Here is a 7,599-nt window from a genome sequence, read left to right as displayed (position 1 = left end):
TGGTAGGAAGGGTGAAATCGCATTTAGAATCAAACCCCATACCCACCAGAGATGCTCAGAGGGCTCAAGGGCCCAGAGACCCTACAGAGACTGAGACAGAACTATGTTTCAGTACCTCCTGAGGAGGTACAGGTCAACAGTGGACTGCTGCAGGGGCAGGGGCTCTGGATGCAGTAGACCTGGGTATGGCATAAATACTCTTGGAGGAGATTGCCATTAGCCCCACCACAGAACTGCCAGAACTTATACAGGACTGGGAAAACAGGCTCTGGGAGGGCACAAACAGAATCTTGTATGCACCAGGACCCAGGAGAAAGGAGCAGTGACCCCACAAGAGACTGACCCAGACTTGTCCATGAGGGTCCAGGAGTCTTTGGCAGAGGCATGCATCAGTGTGGCCTGCTGCAGGGTTGGGGACACTGAGTGTAGCAGTGCATGCATGGGACCTTTTGAAGGAGGTCACCATTATCTTCATCAGCTCCACCATAGTTTGGCCCCAGGTCAAATAACATGGAGGGAACACAGCCCCACCCATCAACAAAAATTGGATTAAAGATTTATGGAGCATGGCCCTGCCCATCAGAATAATACCCAGTTTCCCCCTCAGTCAGTCTCTCCCATCAGGAAGCTTCCATAAGTCTCTTATCCTTCTCCATCAGAGGCCAGACAGACTGAAAATCACAATCACAGAAAACTAACCTATCTGATCACATGGACCACAGCCTTGTCTAACTCAGTGAAACTATGAGCCATGCTGTGTAGGGCCACCCAAGATGGATGGGTCATGGTGGAGAGTTCTGACAAAATGTGGTCCACTGGAGAAGGGAATAGCAAACCACTTCAATATACTTGCCTTGAAAAGAAGAGAAGCGAAAGGCAAAGGAGAAAAGGAAAGATACACCCATCTGAATGTAGAGTTCCAAAGAATAGCAAGGAGAGATAAGACAGCCTTCCTCAGTGATAAATGTGAAGAAATAGAGGAAAATAATAGAAGGGGAAAGACTAGAGATCTCTTCAAGAAAATTAGAGATATCAAGGGAATATTTCATGCAAAGATGGGCACAATAAAGGACAGAAATGGTGTGGACCTAACAGAAACAGATATGCAGATGACACCACCCTTATGGCAGAAAGTGAAGAGGAACTAAAAAGCCTCTTGATGAAAGTGAAAGGGGAGAGTGAAAAAGTTGGCTTAAAGCTCAACATTCAGAAAACTAGGATCATGGCATCTGGTCCCATCACTTCATGGAAAATAGATGGGGAGACAGTGGAAACAGTGTCAGACTTTATTTTTGGGAGCTCGAAAATCACTGCAGATGGTGATTGGAGCCATGAAATTAAAAGACGCTTACTCCTTGGAAGGAAAGCTATGACCAACTTAGATATTAAAAAGCAGAGACATTACTTTGCCAACAAAGGTCCATCTGGTCAAGGCTATGGTTTTTCCAGTGGTCATGTATGGATGTGAGAGTTGGACAGTGAAGAAAGCTGAGTGCCGAAAAATTGATGCTTTTGAACTGTGGTGTTGGAGAAGACTCTTGAGAGTCCCTTGGACTGCAAGGAGACCCAACCAGTCCATCGTGAAGGAGATCAGTCCTGAGTGTTCATTGGAAGGACTGATGCTGAAGCTGAAACTCCAATACTTTGGCCACCTGATTCGAAGAGTTGACTCATTGGAAAAGACCCTGATGCTGGGAGGGATTGGGGGCAGGAGGAGAAGGGGACGGCAGAGGATGAGATGGCTGGATGGCATCACCGACTCAATGGACATGAGTTTGAGTAAACTCTGGGAGTTGGTGATGGACAGGGAGGCCTGGCGTGCTGTGATTCACGGGGTTGCAAAGAGTTGGACATGACTGAGCGACTGAAATGAACTGAACTGAGCAGAAGCAGAAGATATTAAGAAGAGGTGGGAAGAATACATGGAAGAACTATACCAAAAAGATCTTCACGACCCAGAAAATCACAATGATGTGATCACTCACCTAGAGCCAGACATCCTGGAATGTGAAGTCAAGTGGGCCTTAGGAAGCATCACTATGAAAGAAGCTGGTGGAGGTGATGGAATTCCAGCTGAGCTATTTCAAGTCCTCAAAGATGATGCTGTGAAGAGTGCTGCACTCAATATGCCAGCAAATCTGGAAAACTCAGCAGTGGCCACAGGACTGGAAAAGATCAGTTTTCATTCCAATCCCAAAGAAAGGCAGTGTCAAAGAATGCTCAAACTACCACACAATTGCACTCATCTCACATGCTAGCAAAGTAATGCCCCAAATTTTTCACGTCAGGCTTCAACAGTACGTGAACCATGAACTTCCAGATGTTCAAGCTGGTTTTAGAAAAGGCCGAGGACGCAGAGATCAAATTGCCAACATCCATTGGATCATCAAAAAAGCGAGACATTTCCAGAAAAACATCTACTTCTGTTTCATTGACTACTTTGACTTTGACTGTGTGGATCACAACAAACTATGGAAAATTCTTAAAGAGATGGGAATACCAGACCACCTGCCTGAGATATCTGTATGCAGGTCAAGAAGCAACAGTTAGAACCGAACATGGAACAACTGACGGGTTCCAAATTGGTAAAGGAGTACGTCAAGGCTGTATATTGTCACCCTGCTTATTTAACTTATCTGTAGAGTCCATCATGAGAAATGCTGGACTGGATGAAGCACAAGCTGGAATCAAGATTGCTGGGAGAAATATCAATAACCTCAGATATGCAGATGACACCAACCTTATGGCAGAAAGCAAAAGAACTAAAGAGCCTCTTGATGAAAGTGAAAGAGGAGAGTGGAGAAAGTTGGCTTAAAACTCAACATTCAGAAAACTAAGATCATGGCATCTGGTCCCATCACTTCATGGCAAATAGATGGGGAAACAGTGGAAACAGTGACTGACTTTATTTTCAGGGGCTCAAAAAATCACTGCAGATGATGACTGAAGCCATGAAATTAAAAGATGCTTACTCCTTGAAAGAAAAGCTATGATCAACGTAGACAACATATTAAAAAGCAGAGACATTACTTTGCAAACAAAGGTCCATCTAGTCAAAACTATGGTTTTTCCAGTAGTCATGTTTGGATGTGAGAGTGGACTATAAAGAAAGCTGAACACCGAAGAATTGATGCTTTTGAACTGCGGTGTTGGAGAAGACTCTTGAGAGTTCCTTGGACTGCAAGGAGATCCAACCAGTCCATCTTAAAGGAAATCAATCCTGAATATTCATTGGAAGGACTGATGATGAAGCTGAAAGTCCAATACTTTGGCCATCTGATGTGAAGAACTGATTCATTTGAAAAGACTGGGAAAGATTGAAGGCAGGAGGAGAAGGGGACAACAGATGATGAGATGGTTGGATGGCATCACCAACTCAGTGAACAAGAGTTTGAGTAAACTCCGGGAGTTGGTGATGGACAGGGAAGCCTGGCCTGCTGCAATACATGGGGTCACAAAGAGTCTAACACGACTGAGTGACTGAACTGAACTGAACTGAAAATGAGATAGTATTAGATTAAAAGTAAGATAATTGAAGAAATGAACACTCCCCTACTTCATTGTTTTCTATTATTCTTACTTTTTATTTGTACATTTTACTTGTTACTCTCTTTTTCCCCCATTTATTTTTATTAGTTGGAGGCTAATTACTTTACAATATTGTAGTGGTTTTTGCCATACGTTGACATGAATCAGCCATGGATTTACATGTGTTCCCCATCCCGATCCCCCCTCCCACCTCCCTCTCCACCCGCTCCCTCTGGGTCTTCCCAGTGCACCAGCCCTGAGCACTTGTCTCATGCATCCACCCTGGGCTGGTGATCTGTTTCACCCTTGATAATATACATGTTTCGATGCTCTTGTTTATTATTTAGTATCTATCTCCCTATCAACCAGAATGTAAGTTCCATGATGTCAGGAACTTTGCTTGTTTACTTTGGTTGGCCTAGAGGCAACAAGGCAATAATCTTCCCTGGTGACTCAGTCGATAAAGTGTTCGCCCAGAATGTGGGAGACCTGGGTTCAATCCCTGGGTCAGTAAGATCCGGTGGAGAAGGAAATGGCAACCCACTCCCATACTCTCGCCTGGAGAATTCCATGGGTGGGCCTGGTGGGCTACAGTCCACTGGGTCACAAAGTGTCGGACTTGGCTAAGTGACTAACTTAGAGGCAACAAGAGGCAGGAGAGCTTAGTGGTTAAGAGCAACGGCTCCAGAACCAGGTTTCTGAGGTTTCAATATGGACTGCTGTGTGAACCTGGGACAATTACTCAACTTCTCAATTCCTCAGTTTTCCTATATTTAAAATGACAGTAATACAACTTTCCAAGGGAATTCTACTGCCTTGTTTGTGGGAATGTAAATTGATACAGCTACTATGGATAACAGTGTGGAGATTCCTTAAAAAACTAGGAATAAACTACCTTGCTTGCATGTATGCCAAGTTGCTTCAGTCATGTCCCACTCTTTGTGATCCTATGGACTGCATCCCACCAGGTTCCTCTGTCCATGGGATTCTCCAGGCAAGAATACTGGAGTAGGTTGCCGTGCCCTCCTCCAGGGGGTCTCCTTGACCCAGGGATTGGACCTATGTCTCTTATGTCTCCTGCATTGGCAGGCAGGTTCTTTACCACTAGTGCCAGCTGGGAAGCCCCTAAAACTACCATATGACCCAGCAATCCCCCTACTGGGCATACTCTGAGAAAACCACAAATCTAAAAGACATATATACACTAATGTTCATTGCAGCACTATTTACAATAGCAAGGATGTGGAAGCAAGCTAGATATTCATTGACAAGTGAATGGATAAAGAATATATAGCACATTTATACAATAGAATATTACTCAGCCATAAAAAGGAATGAATTTGAGTCAGTTGTAGTGAGAAGGATGAACCTAGAACCTGTTATACAGAGTGAAGTATAACTTCACTTATTTTTCTGACTGATGAGAAAAGAGAAAAATAAATATCATATATTAACTCATGTATATGGAATCTAGAAAAATATACTGATGAACCTATTTACATGGAAGGTATGGAGATGCAAATATAAAGAATGAACTTGTGCACACAGTGGGGGGAGGAGAGGGTAGGACAAACTGATAAAGCAGCATTAACCTATATACACAGTCATGTGTATAATAGAAAACTAGTAGGAAGCTGCTGTGTAACACAGGGAACCCAGCTTGGTGCTCTGTGACAACCTAAAGGGGTGGGACGGGAGAGGGGAGGGAGACTCAAGAGGAAAGGGATGTGTGTGTGTGTGTGTGTGTGTATATATATATATATATATATATATATATAATTATGACTGATTCCTGTTGTTGTGAAGCAGAAATCAACACAGCATCATAGAGAAATTTTCCTCCAATTAAAAAAAAATAATAATAGAGAGGACTTCCAGTTCAAGATGGCAGAGTAGAAGGACATATGCTCATCTCCTCCTGTGAGAACACCAAAATTGCAACTATTGAACAACCATTAACAGGAGGATGCTGGAACCCACCAAAAAAAAAAAAAAAGAGGCCCCACGTCCAAAAACAAAGAAACTGCAGTGAGACAGTAAGAGGGGCGTAACCACGGTAAAATCAAATCCCATACCTGCTGGGTGGGTGACCCACAAACTTGACAACAATAACACCAAAGAAATTCTCATACTGTTGTGAAGGTCCTGAACCCACATCAGGCTTCCCAGCCTGGGGATCCAACAAAGGGTGGGAATCCCCAGGGAATCTGACCTTGAAAGCCGGATGGATTTGATTATAGGATTTCCACAGGACTAGGGGAAACAGAGACTCTCGTCTTGGAGGCACAAACAAAACCTTTGTGCACCAAGACCCAGAGGAAAGGAGTAGTGACCTCACAGGATACTGAACCATTACCGCCTGCTGGTGTTGGGGGGCCTCCTGTGGAGGCATTGGTTGGCAGGGGCTCACCACAGGGACAGGGCACTGGCAACAGCAGGCCAGGAAGGTCCCCCTTGGCATAAATCCTCTTGGGGTTCACCATTAACCCTACCAGAGAGCCTGTAAACCCCAGGGATGGGTCTCCTCATACCATACAATGAACCTGAACCAGGAGGAAATTCAACCCCACACACCAGCAGAAAATTGGATTAAAGTTTTACTGAGCAAGGTCCTGCCCACCAGTCCCGCCCACCAGGAAACTTACACAAGCCTCTTAGCCTTCTCCATCAGAGGGCAGACAGAGAAAGCAAGAAGAAGCACAATGGCAAAGTGCTAAAACAAAAACCATATTACAGAAAGTTAATCAGGTTGAAAAAGCAGAAAGTTGTGTCCCAGATGAAGAGACAAGATAAAACCCAAGAAAAACAGTGAAATGAAGTGGAGATAGGCAAACTTCCAGAAAAAGAATTCAGAATAATGATAGTGAAAATAATCCAGGATCTTGGAAACACAATGAAGAAAATGCAAAAAATGTTTAGCAATGACCTAGAAGAACTAAAGAACAAACAAACAGAGGTGAACAATACGCTAGAAGGGATCAATAGCAGAACAATTGAGGCAGAAGAACAGATAAATGACCTGGAGAACAGAATGGTGGAAATCACTGCCACAGAACAGGATATAGAAAAAAGAATGAAAAGAAATGAAGTCACCCTGAGAGATCTCTGGGACAGTATTAAAAGCACTAACATTTGCATTATAGGGGTCCCGGAAGGAAAAGAGAGAGGAAAAAGGACCTTAGAAAATATTTGAAGAGATAACTGAAAACTTCCCTAACATGGGAAAGGAAATAGCCAACCAAGTCCAGGAAGCACAGAAAGTCCCAGGCAGGATAAACTCAAGGAGGAACACACCAAGACACATAGTAATCAAACTGACAAAAATTAAAGACAAAGATAAAATATTAAAAACAACAAGAGAAAAATAAATAACTTACCAGGAAACTCCCATCAGGCTATCAGAATCATTTCTCAACAGAAACTCTACAAGCCAGAAGGGAATGGCAGCATGTATTTAAAGTGATGAAAGGGAAGAACAAACAACCAAGAATACTCTGCCCAGCAAGACTCTCATTCAGATTTGATGGAGAAATCAAAAGCTCTCTAGACAAGGAAAAGTTAAGAGAATTCAGCACCACCAAGCCAGCTTTACAACAAATGCTAAAGGAACTTCTCTAAGCAGGAAACACAAGAGAATGAAAAGACCTACAGAAAATAAACCAAAAACAATTAAGAAAATGGTAATAGAACCACACATACCAATAATTACCTTAAATGTAAATGGATTAAATTCACCAAAGGAAAGACATAGACTGGCTGGGTAGATGAAAACATGTGCATGTATGCTCTGCCACTTAACACTGCTTGACCCCTTAAACTGTATGTAATTATTTTATATTGTTACATTAGTAATGTTCCAATTATGGCTTGCAATTGTAATTATCTTTTGTTTTTTGTCTGGCTATTTTCTGTAAAAATCAATAAACATCTTTTACTATTGTGATTATGTAACTATTATTCCCTTAATACCATTGTATCACGATTGGTCAACAGAAGAATAATAGAACTCTATATCACCAAAACTATGATTTAATAGAAAAGGCTACAATAACTTTTTAAAATCCAGATGCA

Source organism: Dama dama, chromosome 21 (assembly GCF_033118175.1).
Source record: "Dama dama isolate Ldn47 chromosome 21, ASM3311817v1, whole genome shotgun sequence".
In the NCBI taxonomy this organism is placed as follows: Eukaryota; Metazoa; Chordata; class Mammalia; order Artiodactyla; family Cervidae; genus Dama; species Dama dama.
The sequence above is the reverse complement of the archived record's forward strand: the minus strand, read 5'-3'. Positions refer to the sequence as shown.